Here is a 15,356-nt window from a genome sequence, read left to right as displayed (position 1 = left end):
ACGGTAGCTCTGAACAGTGGACCGTGCCCAGGGTTTAGGTGTGGACTAATGAGCTCTCTCGCCAAAGATCCCGGGAGCCGAGCACCCTCAGACTGTTTCCCACGCTGCAGAAAGCAGCACAGCTCCATCACAGTCTCTGAAGAAGAGCAACACAGAGGATTTGCCATGAGAATTCCCTTCCCTTGTCCTAATCCATGTCACTTTAAGTACAGCAGAGACCCAAATCTGACAGCTGTTTTGGTTTACCCCAGCACAGAAATCTCCATGTGAAATACTCGGGGCTTTTAAGCCCTGTATCTGCCCCAAAGTGAAAGCAGCATTAACCCCCTGAGTGCACAAAACAGCCTTACTGACATAAATGCACTTACGTGGAGAGGAAGAACAAGCTGTGTTACTGGAAATGGCCTTACACCTTCCAACTAAATCCACGTTTGCCCTTGTGCTGATACAACTCATAAGCAGTTAATATGCAGTCCCATAAGAACCAGGAATAACAAAGCCCGGTTTCCTTAAGATCTGCATTCCATGCTTGATTGGGAGTTCTGATCAAATCTTTTCCTGCCGTTCAAATGGGTTTTTCTAAATTCTGTCCCCCAGTGTGGAGTCTTTGATGTCTGATAAGGTAGGAGCCCACACTACGTCCTGCCGTTCAGACAAGAAATGATGTTTGGGAGCATTTATAGGCTTTCTCTCCTCTACCTGACCACTGTTTTCACAGTATGTATAAAAACCTAATTGTATGTGAGACTGCTTTCCTTCCCCATCAAATCTACTGGAAACTGCCAATGGGTTCAAAAATTATTAAGGTCAAAATAAACATGCAGAAACTCACAAACATTCATTACATGATCATATGAGCTTAATTTCCTCAGGCAAGCAGGCTAAAAATATCCCACTTGCCAGAAGAGGCAATTATACCCGTATAAAAACTCTGTAGGGTCGTGCTGGTTTCCTCCACTCTCTCCAGTTTGAAGCGGTGTCTTGACACATCCAGCGTGCCTCTGCCCACCCCAGCACCCCACACACCTCCCGCAGCCAACAAGCATCTTCCACCTAGAAAGAGGAAAACGCTGAATTATTAACTCCCATCTGCATACAGCACAATCCTACCGCACCGTGCCAGGAACGGGCGAGGATGCGCCGAGCCCCTGAGGTGGCCTGGGGAGATGGCCTCATCTCCTCACCCCCCCGCCTCCCCCCGGAACAAAGCACTTCTGTCAGGCTGGTTTTTGAAAGCAAAGTGCTCTAGCGATGATAGACAGTTCCAGATCGTCGGCTGCAAAGCCACGTCCCAGGGAGCTGGCACTTCTCACCAGGCCACTGAGAGGCTTTCCGAGAGACTGGCACAAAGCAAATGCAGCACCAGCTCATGGGCAGCTGGAGCTTGGTCGCTCCCTTCACCCCCAGCCCTCTTCCCTGTGCTCACACCTCAGCGGGGTAGGGGGTCTTTGGTCAAATGAAAAGTTGCACCAAAGCACTACTAAATTCAACTGGCCTTCCTTTTCAGGGACAGAAAGGTCATGCAATAATTAGACCTAGGCTCATATAACTGTACTTAAAAATATGTGTGATGATTGTGGAGGAAAACCAACAAGCATGGGCTAAGTGCCTCCCTTTCCAAAAAGTCATATAGAAGAAAGGAATTATAATTAGTCCTAAAGTTACTTTTAACCAAAATAGGATACCGCACTTACAAATTTGGAGTGCTCAGGCTTTCCTCTCCCTTTTGCCATGCAATTGCGGGGGGAGAACAGGAGCTAACAAGAAGCTGACACCTTCATTTCACATACCTCATTTCCAGACAGAATATTTACCTTTGAAGCCTTTGAGGGACACCTCCTGGTTAAATGGGGTTACTTCTTCCACTGGAGGGCTTTGTGGTTCAGCTGAAGGATCTCTTGGGACACAGCCCCTCTTACCAAGCACAACTGATCCTTTTCTGGGTCCTAAAGTGGTCAGTTCTCCATCAGGGGCCAAATCAAACTTGCAGTTTGGAGCACTGCAACATAGGTAATCAGTCTGGCTGTTTAATGCCGTTTCCTCTTAGGTAGTCCAACAAAGACTCATTGACCCTTTCTGATGAACCACTTCCCCTTAACATCTGTCTCTTGGGCACCAACATTTAAACACATCAATTGCTTCATCGGTTGCCTGTTAAACACATCAGTTAAATACATCAGTTGGCTGGAAGAAACAGGTTAGGGAGTCTTTTCTTTTAGCAGGGCACATTCACAATTCAAATAAAGCATATGATAAAAATAAAATAAAATCTGCAGCATAGCTATGGGCGAGATTAAAATTGGACAGGTTGGTTACAACCTGTCATAGTCACAAGCTAATGAAATTCCATTGACAGGGCACGAAGGGCCCAGACCTCTCTGGGACGAATTTTGAGGCCTTTCATCTGAACTCTAAACTTTGATCATCTGATGGTGAGTTTCTGCTGAGCTCCTGTCAGCTGAAGACGGGCTCATTTCCATCTGCCAGCATGGCACCGGCCGGGAGAGTCGAGCTGTTGACAAGGGAACGGGTGGGCAAAGGTGAGTGCGACAGATGCGGTGGGTCGGTGCCGGGCACGGCGCATCCGTGTTAGTGATGCTCTTCGGAGTTCAGTTTTAGCCACCCTTTGCATTTTACTGAGCTGTGCAAGTTCAGTGCCTGGGGGGATAACCTGTCCCATGGCTCTGAAACCCCACCCTGTCCGAAAAGCTTTCTTAAGCCTCACAGGGAACTCTATAAGGAAGATAAAGGTCAAACTCTGATCTTTTTCTAGATTCTAGAATCTAGATTTCTAGATTCTTTTTCTAGATGCTTAAATCATGTTATTTCTGATTTTTTTCCCCTAAGAATGAAGGGTAGAAGGGGTCTTTTGCTTGGCAAGGGATATTTTACAAGCCAGCTTGTCAGATAGCTGGATCAGTTTCTGTAATCACGTGGTTTAATTCAAACAAGAATCCTTGTGTATGTGGGTGCAGTGGGGGCAGTATGTTAAGTTTTGAAAAAGCTGACAGTTGGGTCCATCTCAAGGAACCCTAAGACCAGCCAAGCCCTGTACACTTCAGTCCTCTTTAGTCAAGATCTTTTCACCCCAAAATGAATTTAATCCCATTCATCCTATTATCACCACATCTCACGGTAGTGACCCCAACAAGCAGGGAAGCACTCGGAGGCCGAGAGACCTCCTGACAATCACTAGTGACACTACAGCATCAGTCCTTCAGGTTATGATCATATTCAAACCCACTGTCCATACAGGACAGTTCCCTTAGTGCCCCTCCCAACATCCCTTACTTTCTCCTTTAAATGTTTGGGAGCAATAATTTATGTGCAGAATGAAAGAACTAATTAGTGTGTCTCTTGCTTTCTGAGAGGAAACAAAAGCCACAGCAAATGGCATTCCAGCAAAAACGGGGTCAGCTCGGATTAAATTCTCTTCCCATTTATCTTTGGTCTTTAGCATTAAATTTACCATAAATATTAGAAACAAATTTTAATTTTCCACAGCATTGGGCAATACGTTTTCCTTAAAGCCTAGAAGAACGTTCATTAGCATCTCTCCCTCCAGTTCAGTATGGCTGTCTCCTCATTTGCACATAAATGTGAAGTTTGCTGCCTGGGCAAGCTGGACTGAATGACATCAAAATTCCTGTACTGATACACACCACACACATACACAAATGAAACTCCCACCCACACTCACATACCTGTCCTCCACTCTTCTTGTTTTGAAATAGTGCCCAAAAGCACTTGCAAGAAAATGCTGCTGGGAACACCAGAGCATGAGGAGGGACCTCTAGAAACAGAAGCGCATGCATCAGCTGAACTTCCTGTCTAATTAAAGGAGACTTCCTACTTAAAGTTAGGCCTTAAAGTTGGGCCACGCCTTAACAGGTAATAGCATGAAAAGATTTTTCCAAAGGGCAATTCATTCCACCTGAGCAGACGCTGTGATCTTGAAGGGCAGCCCAGCAGTGAGAGATCTAGTGTCTGCAAGGAGTCATCAGTGTTCGATAACCTGCGGAGTTCCAACCTGCCCAAAGGTCACTCTGAGTAAGTCACTTAGACCTAAAATCGGCACAGAATGCCCTTAAGTCTTATTCCAGTGAATGTCAAAGCTGTTCATCTTACCCAGCTTCAGATAATGTTAAGGTAGATGACAGTCCTACCTTGATAGCCAGTGGGCACACATCATATATCCAGCACAGGACTCATGTGGGCTGTTCTAGGTAACCACAGCTGGCTGAGATGGGCCACGCCTTGGCAGTGCTGCTTCTTCTCCAAGTACAAAAGGACTCTGACCACCATCTCCTATGGAGACAGCTGTACGGTGGACTTGTGATGAAGTGAGATTAATTTCATGCCCATCCCACTACAAGCTATTTTTGATAAATAAATATTGCCCTCTGTATCACTGTACCTTGCAGTGGGGATCTGGGCCGTGGTGAAGCATTCCCCATCTGTCCAAGGAAGATAATAGCACTTACCTATCCCCAGGCTGGCTACGAGGATGAATACATCAGGGAGAGCGAGATGCTCCCACACCCTGGTAACCAGGTGCTACCTCAGCACACCCCGGGGAGAAGAGCCTACAAAGCACAGGTGGCATTTCAGCCACAGATCCCGGCCCAGTGGCCAGAGGCAAACTGCATAAAATGAAACCTGCCTGCTAGGTTAATGTAACCCTCCATTTCTGAGTCAGTTTTTAGACATTTTTTTCCTGTAATACCACTATAGGTAGCAGCACCCCGCTGTAGTGACAGGATAGCAGCTGTGACACCAAGGGTGATTTTCCCAAAAGGCTGAAACAGCTGTAGCTGTTCCAGCCAACGCTGACATTTAACAATGTATTGACCCTCTCAACAGCACCCAAATGTTTCTTTTCCTGACTTCAGCAGTACTGGAGCAAACAGGAAAATGACAGCAGATTCTTACCTGGAGCTACCAGGGTCCCAGGTTTTTCCAGTGGATTGAAATAAACTCCACCAGCAGTGACCTGCCTGTGCAGGGTAAAACACGATGTCAGCATCTCTTAGCCTAATTTCATTCCCAAGCCTCCTGAACATGAGTAAATAGGAAAAGAGATCTGTATATTGGGTGCCAAATGCAATTCTTCCCTTGTAGAAGTGAGACTGGAAGACAGAAAAGTGATGAGAGGGCTAGATGGTGCTGCAGATTGGGAAAGAGAGGAGCCTGGGAGGAGACAGCAGAGAGATGAGACAAGCAGCCCCATGCAGAGCTGGTGGATAGAGAGGGGGTGCGGTTTTTCTTTACTAGCTCACTCTTAAATATTGATCTGGAAGCTTTCTTGGATCTGTATCAGTGAGCTCTGAATTACGTTCCCATCTCTGACAGCCTGTGTTCTTTTCCTGGTGGAAAATCAAAGGGCTTGTACCTACAAATGCCCATTTTCCCCTTGGCCAGCTAGCTGGCAAGTGCGAGCACCGCTGCATGCCGGCTGTGCACAGATGTCCGTGGGCTTTGCCATCTGCAGGCCATGGGATGATGCTTTCCCCTCGCGTGGAACAGCAGTTGGAGCAGGTGGAGGACAGGCAGAGAGCACTTCTGATACCCTTAAACGAAGTTTTTAAAAATTTCCTTCAACCACTGTCCTTTGATCTTTCTGTGGCTTGTGGTTCAGTCCAAGGAATGTTGTTTAACTTTCTTGATGTGCCATTTCTGCAGGCCTACTTGAACTTAAGGAATTGGGGTTTTCTTATGACTTCAAAGCCAGGTTTAATGGCTGTCAAGAGCAGCACAGCTGTGGCACTCCAGGTACAAGACATCCTGTCTCAGAGATTGTCAGGGAATAATAAAAGCAGACATGGTGGAGACATGTTGCAAGTCACCTCCGCTGTAAATAAATGCGCTGCTGCTCTCAGCCTTGACTTCTCTTCATTGTATTCAGAATGATTCTCTGAATTGAAATGCTCTCATATCTGAAGGGAGGGGATGGGGAGGAAAAAAAAGGTTCCCTGAAGATAAAAAGTGTAATAGTCTATTTTATTTTCCACTTTCCACATCAATAATGAACAGTTATCCTCTAGGGACAGCCAGCAACATGCTCAACTCTACCTCTTACTCAGCAGCAGCACAAAGTATCCCTCGATGTCGAAACTGTGATGCAAAGCGCCAGGCAGGTCAGAGCTGGGGCAAGGAGGGGAAGCAGGGGCAAGGCAGAACCTGCTTCCAGCCTGAGGCGTCTCAGTTCCCAGCTGAGAGGTGTTACCACTGAGCTCATGCCTTGGAGTCATGTCTACAAAAGCAAATGGAGGCAGAGTGGCTCTGATAAGATACCCTCCCCTCTCAAAAAAACAAAACAAAACAAAACAAAAAAAACACCAAAAAAACCCCCCACCTTAAAACCCCCCCCAAAAACTAGAAAAGAAAATGTCATAAAAATCCAGGCATAAGCTGTCAAACAGTGGACCATTTCTTTTTAAGCCCCAAATAAAGAATCTATAAATAAGGCCTCCTGCTGCTTGCTGATACTAGAGTTGACCAGGGGCTCAAATACCTCAAGGAAATGGGCTTTGTTCACTTGATTTCTTCCTGTGACTACTCCTTTTTTCCCTCCCTTTTACGCCAGCTTCTCCCCAGCTCTCAGTCTGCAGTGACATTATACCCTTCAGAAAAAAATTACCTCCCTCCATCTGGACAAGCACTGACTCAGCTATTGCTCAAGTTTCTCCTAAACAACTGTTTAGGAGATAATATCTTCAAATTGGCTTCTAGACTGGGAGCATGAAGTGTCAGGGAGCAGGACAAAGATGTGACAGGCTGTGCCGAGGTCACGCAGGGGCTCTGTTACCTCTAAGGTGAAGATCAATTCACAGGGCCACTAAGTCCACCCTGACAGCAGATGACCCCTCTAGCCATCTCCAAGCCTTATTTCCTCTTGTCGCATCATAATTATGATCGAGTTGATCATCTTCAAAATGATTTCTGCCAGAAAGGGCGATACTCACCTGATCAGTGTTGGCGTCCAGACCAGGGAACAACAGCACCATGCTCTTGGACTCAGCAAGGCACGTCCCACTGTTTTTTGCAAGAATCTAACTTTGGGATTCACAGTCTTCCCCACAGCCTGCCCTGTGGTCTCCTTTTTGTCCCCCAATTGATACTTTTCAGCTCTATGGGTCTCAGAAGCACAGTGACACACTATTAGTAGCCTTGTGCCACTGCTAAATGCCAGTAAATTGGCCAGCAAAAGCAGGGAATCATTCTGGGCAGCTTAATCTTTGACTGCTTAAATTAAGATCTTTTACAAGGGCTTTATTTTCAGGGAAAGAGCGATCAGCTTGTCCTGAAAATGAGATTCTTTTAGAGTGTTTCATCTGCATTACCCACTTTTGACAAGTTTGGTATGATGGAAGTCCTGTTTGAGTATGTACTTAGAGGGTTTGGTGTAAATTCTGGGCAGGCTTCTCAGGGAATGGATCTTCAAGTTACCCCACAGTCAGTTACTGACAGTGACCCACCTTCTGTAAGAAAATAAAAGCTGAATTTGTTTTTACATTCCCATCCCTTTGCTTTTCTGTGCAATTAAGTGCTGCTTTTTAAATGGCTGCATCTAGTGCCTCGGTGTAAAATATATCATTCTAAAGCAGAAAGGATGGTTTTGCACATATTCCTCAGAGTCACCAACTAGCCAAGAACCTGCCACACCAGTTGAGCCAATATGGCACTTGCTTGGGACTTGTTAACCATAAAAGCACTCGCGTCCTATTTTATCAAGGTAAGAGGGAAAGTTGATCCCTTCATGTTCATAAGGAAGTAACAAAAACAATAATAACAACTATCTTGGTGATTAAAACTAATGGACACCCCACAAACAGCCTATCAGGAAATGCCAGCCAGGTGGGAAATGCAAGTAACAAGCATCTTTACATATTCCAATTTGTTCTTCCATTTTCCTCTGTTTAATAAGGCAGAGAAAGTGCTTTGTGTGTGGAATGGAAAAGAGAAATCAGGCAGCAGCGATGCATTTCTCAGCGTGCACCACTAACAGGTCTGTGATGGATGGAGCTCCTCCCGTGTCCCAGCAGGCACGACAGTAACTGCCACCAATTACAAGTAAAACCCAAGTAATTAATAGTGGGGGTACCACGGTCTTTCACTGTCATGCAGTTGGCTTCCGTTTAAATAATGAGCATCTTAATTTCTTGCTTGACTTGGGCTGGGCTTGACTGTACTTAAGATAATTCTAGCGCAGAGCTGAAGGACCTCCTTGGGCAGAGCTTACCCACAGGGACACTGATTCCTCAGGCGGAACGCTGGGGACCACTCCTAAGTGGTCACTGTTGCCACAGCCAGGACCCTCACTGCATCACGGATCCATCAATTAATTGTGTCCTTCTCTTTCTTTCTTTCTCTTTCTTTCTTTCTTTCTTTCTTTCTTTCTTTCTTTCTTTCTTTCTTTCTTTCTTTCTTTCTTTTTGTTCTCCTGATTTAAATAAAAGCTGCAGCAACAAGTTCAAAGTGTTGGTATTATGTATTATACCTAGGTGGGGGGTAGAGTTTCTTTAATTGCGGTATAAAAAACACACAGCAGACTTGACACAAATCCCTGGCACTCCAAAAGCTGCATCAAGAGCACTGTCCTCCAAAAGCCCGCTCCAGGGGAGGACACGCTGCAAGAAAACAGGAGGTAGCTCTGGAGGCGGAGGGAGAAGGGGAGGCAGGAACGAGCCAAGCGCTCTGCCCTGCCAGTCCCGTCGTGCTGCTGAGAGATCCCCACGCCGCAGCCCACGGTGGGGCTTGCCCAGCGTGTTTCTGCACTGCGGGGAGCCCGGCCAGGGTGCTGAGTGTCCAGCCCTGAGCCCCGCGCAGCGTGATGGGGCAGAAAGAGCCGTCCCTGGTGCAGAGATGGGAAAGCTGCAATAGAGCAGCCTGCAGTGAGGAGAACTGCAGGAGAGCAGAGAAAGCAGGAGCGTAGCACTGCCCTGCTCCAGCACCGAATCCCGCTGCCCCGGCTGTGTCAAGAACTAGAAGTCTGTCGCTTCAGCCCAAGGGAGCATCATCAGCTGACCTCAGTGAGAGCATTTATACACTTGGATGGCCAGCCGCACTTTATGGCAGCTCTTTGTGCAAGAGATGTCATCGTGCATTTACTGCTCTGTGAGACTAGACTGGAGTTATCAGCGGGTGAGGAAACCCTGCCACGCGCAGGAGCACCCTGCGTACGTCTGCAGGACAGAAAGGAACAGAACAGGAGAAAAGACAGAGCTGGCAGAGACAGGCGTGACTTTGGCGATAAGGGCGGATTCCACAAAGCCATTCTCCAGCGAGACAAGACGATCTGGGCCAGATCCTTAACGGGTGTAATCCCCGTGAGTACTGCTGCATTCACACCCCCACCGCTGCTATCTGTGGGGAAGCAAAAATAAGTCATTCAGTAGTCACCGTGCAGGACTGAACACGATTCTTAATGCAGCAGACAGAGATATCTACAACCTCTGATTTTCCACATGATTTTCTGAATTTGGCCCTTGTTTCTTGCTATGGGCTGTACAACAGCTGTGGTTGACAGCTCTTGATAGCAGGTTTTTAATGTCCCCATCAGTGTCTTGGGCTGCACCAGCAGTAAGTGTCTCACCCACCTGCAGTGCTGCAGGAGATGACCTGAATACAGCACCGTGCTAACTCACAGCCACCCGAGAAACATCCCCCACACAACCCGGGCTGCCTTTCAAAGGAAGTGATAAATACCTTATTTGCAAGTACAAACAAGAGGAAGGAAAAAAACTCAGCCGGAGAGAGCCAGCTACAGGATAAGAGAAGGTATAGGTCCACTCTGCCGATTCCTGTAAGGAAACAATTTAAAAAAAAAAAAAAAAAAAGAAGTTATAATTAGTCTTCCTTCCTGAAAGCAGACTGACACATATCCTGAGTTAGAGGAAGAAAATTCATAGTGAGCCCTTCTGAAGAGAAAGAAGTTAGATTCCGAAATCGTGGTGGAAATCCTGCTGAGTTTAGGAGAAGGCAGATACTCATTTACCTACTGGATTGCACCTCGGTAAGCTCAGGGTGAGTGCTGAAAAGACACTGCACTTGTACAGAGGGCTGAATAGGCATTGCTTATTCCCTTGGCAAACCCGATTTACACAGCAGAGTTGGACTCACCCTGTGCACTTACCTGCCTTGGTGCTGCAGCGTCAGAGCAGATTCTCTCCAGACCACTCTGCACCCAAACGCCACCCGAACTGCTGACAGCAGGGTCCGTCCCACCAGCACCGACAAAAAGAGGCAAAGAGCAAATCATCCACTGATTTCGGATGGAGAGAGGCCTCTCTCCTTGATTACCATGACACGAGTTTAGACAGCAGTTTTGGTCAAGCACGTGCAATTTAGGTAGAAAATATTAAACGCAATGGACCTTCTGCATGACTGTGCTTCAGGTCCTACAGCCTCCAGGGCTCTGGCACAGACAGTGAGCAAAGGCAACCGAGGAGCCTCCGCCTCGGGATGAGATCTCCGTTGAGCGTCAGTGCCTGGGTCTCACAAAAGCCCTTGTGCTACCTGAGCTCTTACTTCTCACTAGAGCTCTTTGCAGAGCCACGGGGCCTCTTTTTCAACAAAACCAACTGGTTTTCTCTTCTGCTTGCTAGTTCCTTCCTGCAGGTGACACGTGGAACATCCTCCATCTCTCCAGCATCAGCAGCCTGCTGTGGGGCACTCCCTTCAGCCTGGGGAAAGGACTATGACCAGGCAGAAAATGTGGATCCCATTTCCTTTAGGTGGTGGGGAGAGAGAGGTGGGTGAGGGAAGCGTGACTGGTGGCCCAGGGAAAAGCTGGTGGGAAGACAGCAGCTTTCACACTAACCCCCAGGGGGTTTATTTGCCTCTGTTTAAATCCAGTGTGTAATTAACTGATCTCTGATAACATTTGCCTTGTCAGGATAGAATTCAGATCTTATCTGTCTGACAGCAGCGTTTCTGGTGTTAATGCTGGGAAAGAAAGGGGGAAGCTGTGACTGTGGAAACCCTATTTAATTTGAGGATTCTGTTATCTTGTCACACGGGCTGAGATTTCACTAATAGATTCTGACTCTGGGAAAATTATATGCTCAAATAGATGGGATTTTAACAGACAGATCCCATTGGTATTTATGTGAAAATACGGTAAGCTGCATTGAACGTTTAGAAATGTGGCTTTGCTTTAGGAAAACTAAAGCTGAGGGTGGCCAAAGGATCCTACCAAGAGCTGCATCCTTGCAGGGTGGCCCAGGACAGGACCAGAGGGTCATCAAAGCAGAGAGTGGTCCAGGGAGTTTTGATGGGTCAGAGGGAGCCCATGAGTCAGTGAACACAGGACTTACTGGCACAGACCAGAGAGCAATGAGCTTTAAAAGGAGGGCACATAAGCCCTCCTATAAAGTTTACAAAGTGATGCCAGCTGTCAGCAAGACCAATGTGACACCCCATTAACACCTGATTCCCTGGGAATGCTGCGCAGATGAATTCTGTTGTTTTGGTGTGGCACCCATTTGGTCTGGCTCAGGTCCCTGAGGTCCTGGCTATCCTGCTCCCTCAGGAGCACTCCAGAGCAGGGGTGCCTTCCCCTTCCCTCTCTCCCCGCCTCCCATATTTTCCTCCAAGAAGGGAGAAGCCCCAGTTGAAATCTCCCTGCTCTTGGACAGCAAGCAGAGCCGTGGGAGCATGTTCTGGGGGTTTTGGGGCTGTGGTATCTCTGAGTAAGGGCTTTGTAGAAGCAACAGAGGATGGGAGGGTCTGGCTGGAGCCCAGCTCTAAAGCTGCACTCGGCTGAATTTCAGCCAGGGCTTTGCACCAAATCTGTGTCCTTGTAGTTGAGTTTTGGGTGCTTTTCCAGACCAAAGGGCTTCTGAGGACCAGGAGTGCTAGAGAAAAGCGGAGGACAGATGCCTCCACAGCACTCAGTGCCTGCCATAAGTCCTCCTCCACCTTTCTGAGCTCTGTGCTAAGCAACTGTAAGACATTCCTCCCCTCAGCACCCTGGGGAGAGGGAAGGGTACTCCTAAGCACCTGTGCAGAGAGGGAGAGCATATTCTGCATGTGGCATGAAGGGTTTTTTCAGACCAGCCCCTCTTCAAGGCTGTCTGTTGCTGTCCTACAGAGCGATATAATACAGGCCCTGGTAAGGTCAGCCCAGTGTCCGAGCACAGACCATGAAGGGAAGAAGCAGATGGGAAAAAAAGGATATTTTGTATTGAATACCTGTGTTTCTGAAACATTTACATGCGGCCAGATTGATGTTTTTCTTCATTGCCATCATGAAAGTGCTGTAAAACCCCAGGTCTATATGGGCATCACGTCACATGCTCCTGTCTCAGCAGAAACCTGACCGTCTGCTCACAGCCCAGACGTCACAGCTGCTCCCACCTGGCCTGGAGCACTGGAGGAGTCTGGGATCGGGGAGCATGAAGCCACACAGTAACAAGGCTGGAATGGGCAGGGGTTCACACCCCAAGTACTGGGATCAGCACCGTGAGCTCTTCAGCTTGTGCAACTTGAAGGGGCACAAGTCCATGGGGCCTGACGAGGTGCATCCGCAGGTCCTGAAGGAACTGGGGGATGAAGTGGCTCAGCCACTATCCATCATATTTGAGAAGTCATGGAAGTCCAGCGAAATTCCTGTTGACTGGAAAAAGGGAAACATAACCCCCATTTTTAAAAAGGGAAATGAAGAAGACCCGGGGAACTACAGGCCAGTCAGTCTCACTTATGTGCCCGGCAAGATCTTGGAGTGGATCCTCCTGGGAAATATGCTAAGGGCACAGGGAAAATAAGGAGGTGATTGGTGGCAGCCAACATGGCTTCACTAAGGACAAATCATGCCTGACAAATTTGGTGGCCTTCTACGATGGGGTTACAGTGTTGGTGGACAAGGGAAGAGCAACTGACGTCATCTACCTGAACTTGTGCAGTATTTGACACTCTCACGTGACATCCTTGTCTCTAAACTGGAGAGACATGGGTTTGGCAGATGGACCACGCGGTGGATGAGGAATTGGCTGGATGGTCGCACTCGAAGAGTTGTTGTCAATGTCTCCATGTCCAAGTGGAGAGCAGTGACGAGTGCCGTTCCTCAGGGGTCAGGGTTGGGACTGACACTGTTTAACAGCTTTGTCAGTGACATGGACAGTGGGATCGAGGCACCCTCAGCAAGTTCACCAACGACACCGAGCTGTGTGGTGTGGTCAGCACACTGGAGGGAAGGGATGTCATCCAGAGGGACCTGGGCAGGCTGGAGAGGTGGGACACAACAGCCTCATGAAATTCAACAAGGCCAAGGTCAAGGTCTTGCCCATGGGTGAGGGCAGTCCCAAGCACAAACACAGGCTGGGTGATGAGTGGGTTGAGAGCAGCCCCAAGGAGAAGGACTTGGGGGTGTTGGTGGGTGGAAAACTGACTGTGAGGCACCAACGTGCACTCACAGCCTAGAAAGCCAACGGTGTGCTGGGCTGCACCCAGAGCGGTGTGGGCAGCAGGGCGAGGGGGGGATTCTCCCCCTCTGCTCCACTCTCGTCTAACCCCCTCCACAGGGCTGGGTCCAGCTCTGGGGGCACCAACAGCAGAAGGACACGGACCTGCTGGAGCGGGGCCAGAGGAGGCCACGGAGATGCTGGGGGGCTGGAGCCCCCCCTGTGAGGACAGGCTGGGAGAGTTGGGGGGTTCAGCTGGAGGAGAGAAGGCTCCGGGGAGACCTTAGAGCGGCCCCCCAGGACATAAACAGGGTACAGGAAAGGGGGGAGGGACTCTTGATCGGGGGGGTAGGGATAGGACGAGGGGTAACGGTTTCAAACTGAAGAGGGGAGATTTCAATTAGAAATAAGGCAGAAATTCTTCCCTGTGAGGGGGGTGAGGCCCTGGCGCAGGCTGCCCAGAGAAGCTGTGGCTGCCCCCTCCCTGGAAGGGTTCAAGGCCAGGTTGGACGGGGCTTTGGGCAACCTGGGCTAGTGGAAGGTGGCCCTGCCCAGGGCAGGGGCGTGGGACTAGATGGGCTTCAAGGTCCCTTCCAACCCAAATCTGTCTGTGATTCCATGATAGCTAGCAGGGAGATGTGGCTCTGACTGCAGGGAACTATCTCCAACTCTTCCCCATGCTATGCCCAGGGGGGACGTTGATCTCGGCAAGGCACACCGATATTGCAGGTTCCCCATTTGTCACTCCATCTCATCCCCCACTTAAGCGAAGAGATAACTGTGCCCATCTTGCCTGGGTAACGGCAGAGGTGTAGCTGTCTACAGAGGTGCTCCTCTGGAGACCCCAGAGGTGACGTGTGTGACATTGCCTTCAGCAGTGGGGACATCAGCACTGCCGGAACGCGCTGCAGGGTGACTGCTGCTTTCACCTCCCCGTTACTTGTGTCAGTGGGGAGGGTGATACGAGAGGGTGACACACCGATGCGGGTGGCAGAGAGCGATTCCATTATGCAGAACAAGTCCCACGTGCTGTGTTGCTCCCGCAAGTAATAACTTTCCCCTCCTACCACCATCCCTTTTGGGGATGATGGGGAATGTGTCTCTGAGAGTCACCGCAGGACAGCCGGGACAGAGGGACGATGCAGTCCCCACCGGGAACAGAAGAAGGGGGAAGCTCTTAGGACAGGCTCTGCAGGGGTTACAGACCTTGTTTTGATTTTTTTCCCTTCTCTGAGTCTGTTTAGAAATGACAGCTAATGGAAAACAGCTCTGGGGCCCTTCTTTAATAAGCAGTTTGGACTGATTTTTTCCTCGGTAGCGCAGCCCAGTTTCTCCCACAAGAAGAAAGGAGTGGAGCTCAGGTCTGGGGTCTGGGCCATGGACCCAGCCCTGCAAAGGGCAGGTCGCTCAGAGCACCTGGGCTACACCTCACACTGACCACTCCTGTTAGGAATTGCTCTCTGCTGTCTCCCCACCTGCTTGGAGGGTGCTAAGAGGACACTGATGGATGATGCCAGTTTCTCCTGCCAGACGGACAGCCTCTGTGAAAACTGCAGCAGAAACACCTCAAGGACTTTGTGCCCTTGGAGCAGATTTGACCCAGGCAGCTGTCTAATTTCAGACAGCTGCCTTTAAAGGGCACATGCTTGCCCAAGCACAGACAAACGTAACTGGAGCATGGAGGGGCTCCAGGCTTCACTGACAGCACAGCAAGAACATCTGACCTTCCAGAGCACCTGATCCTGGCTGGGAGTCCCCTTTGGGGCTGGGCCACAGGACTTCCCTCCTCACAGTCGTCCCATGAGGAACATGACAGCCCTGGAGAAAAGAGTTAGCAATGGGTTATTATGGTTTGCTGGCCTTTAAGAACCTGGGCATAAAGTACCATCTCAAAACCACATGAATCCCATCCTATGCATGGAGATGCTGGGCTGAGCTGGACCTCAAATTAAC

The sequence above is a fragment of the Athene noctua genome, chromosome 35, assembly GCF_965140245.1.
Source record: "Athene noctua chromosome 35, bAthNoc1.hap1.1, whole genome shotgun sequence".
NCBI classification, from domain to species: domain Eukaryota; kingdom Metazoa; phylum Chordata; class Aves; order Strigiformes; family Strigidae; genus Athene; species Athene noctua.
This window is presented reverse-complemented; position numbering follows the sequence as displayed.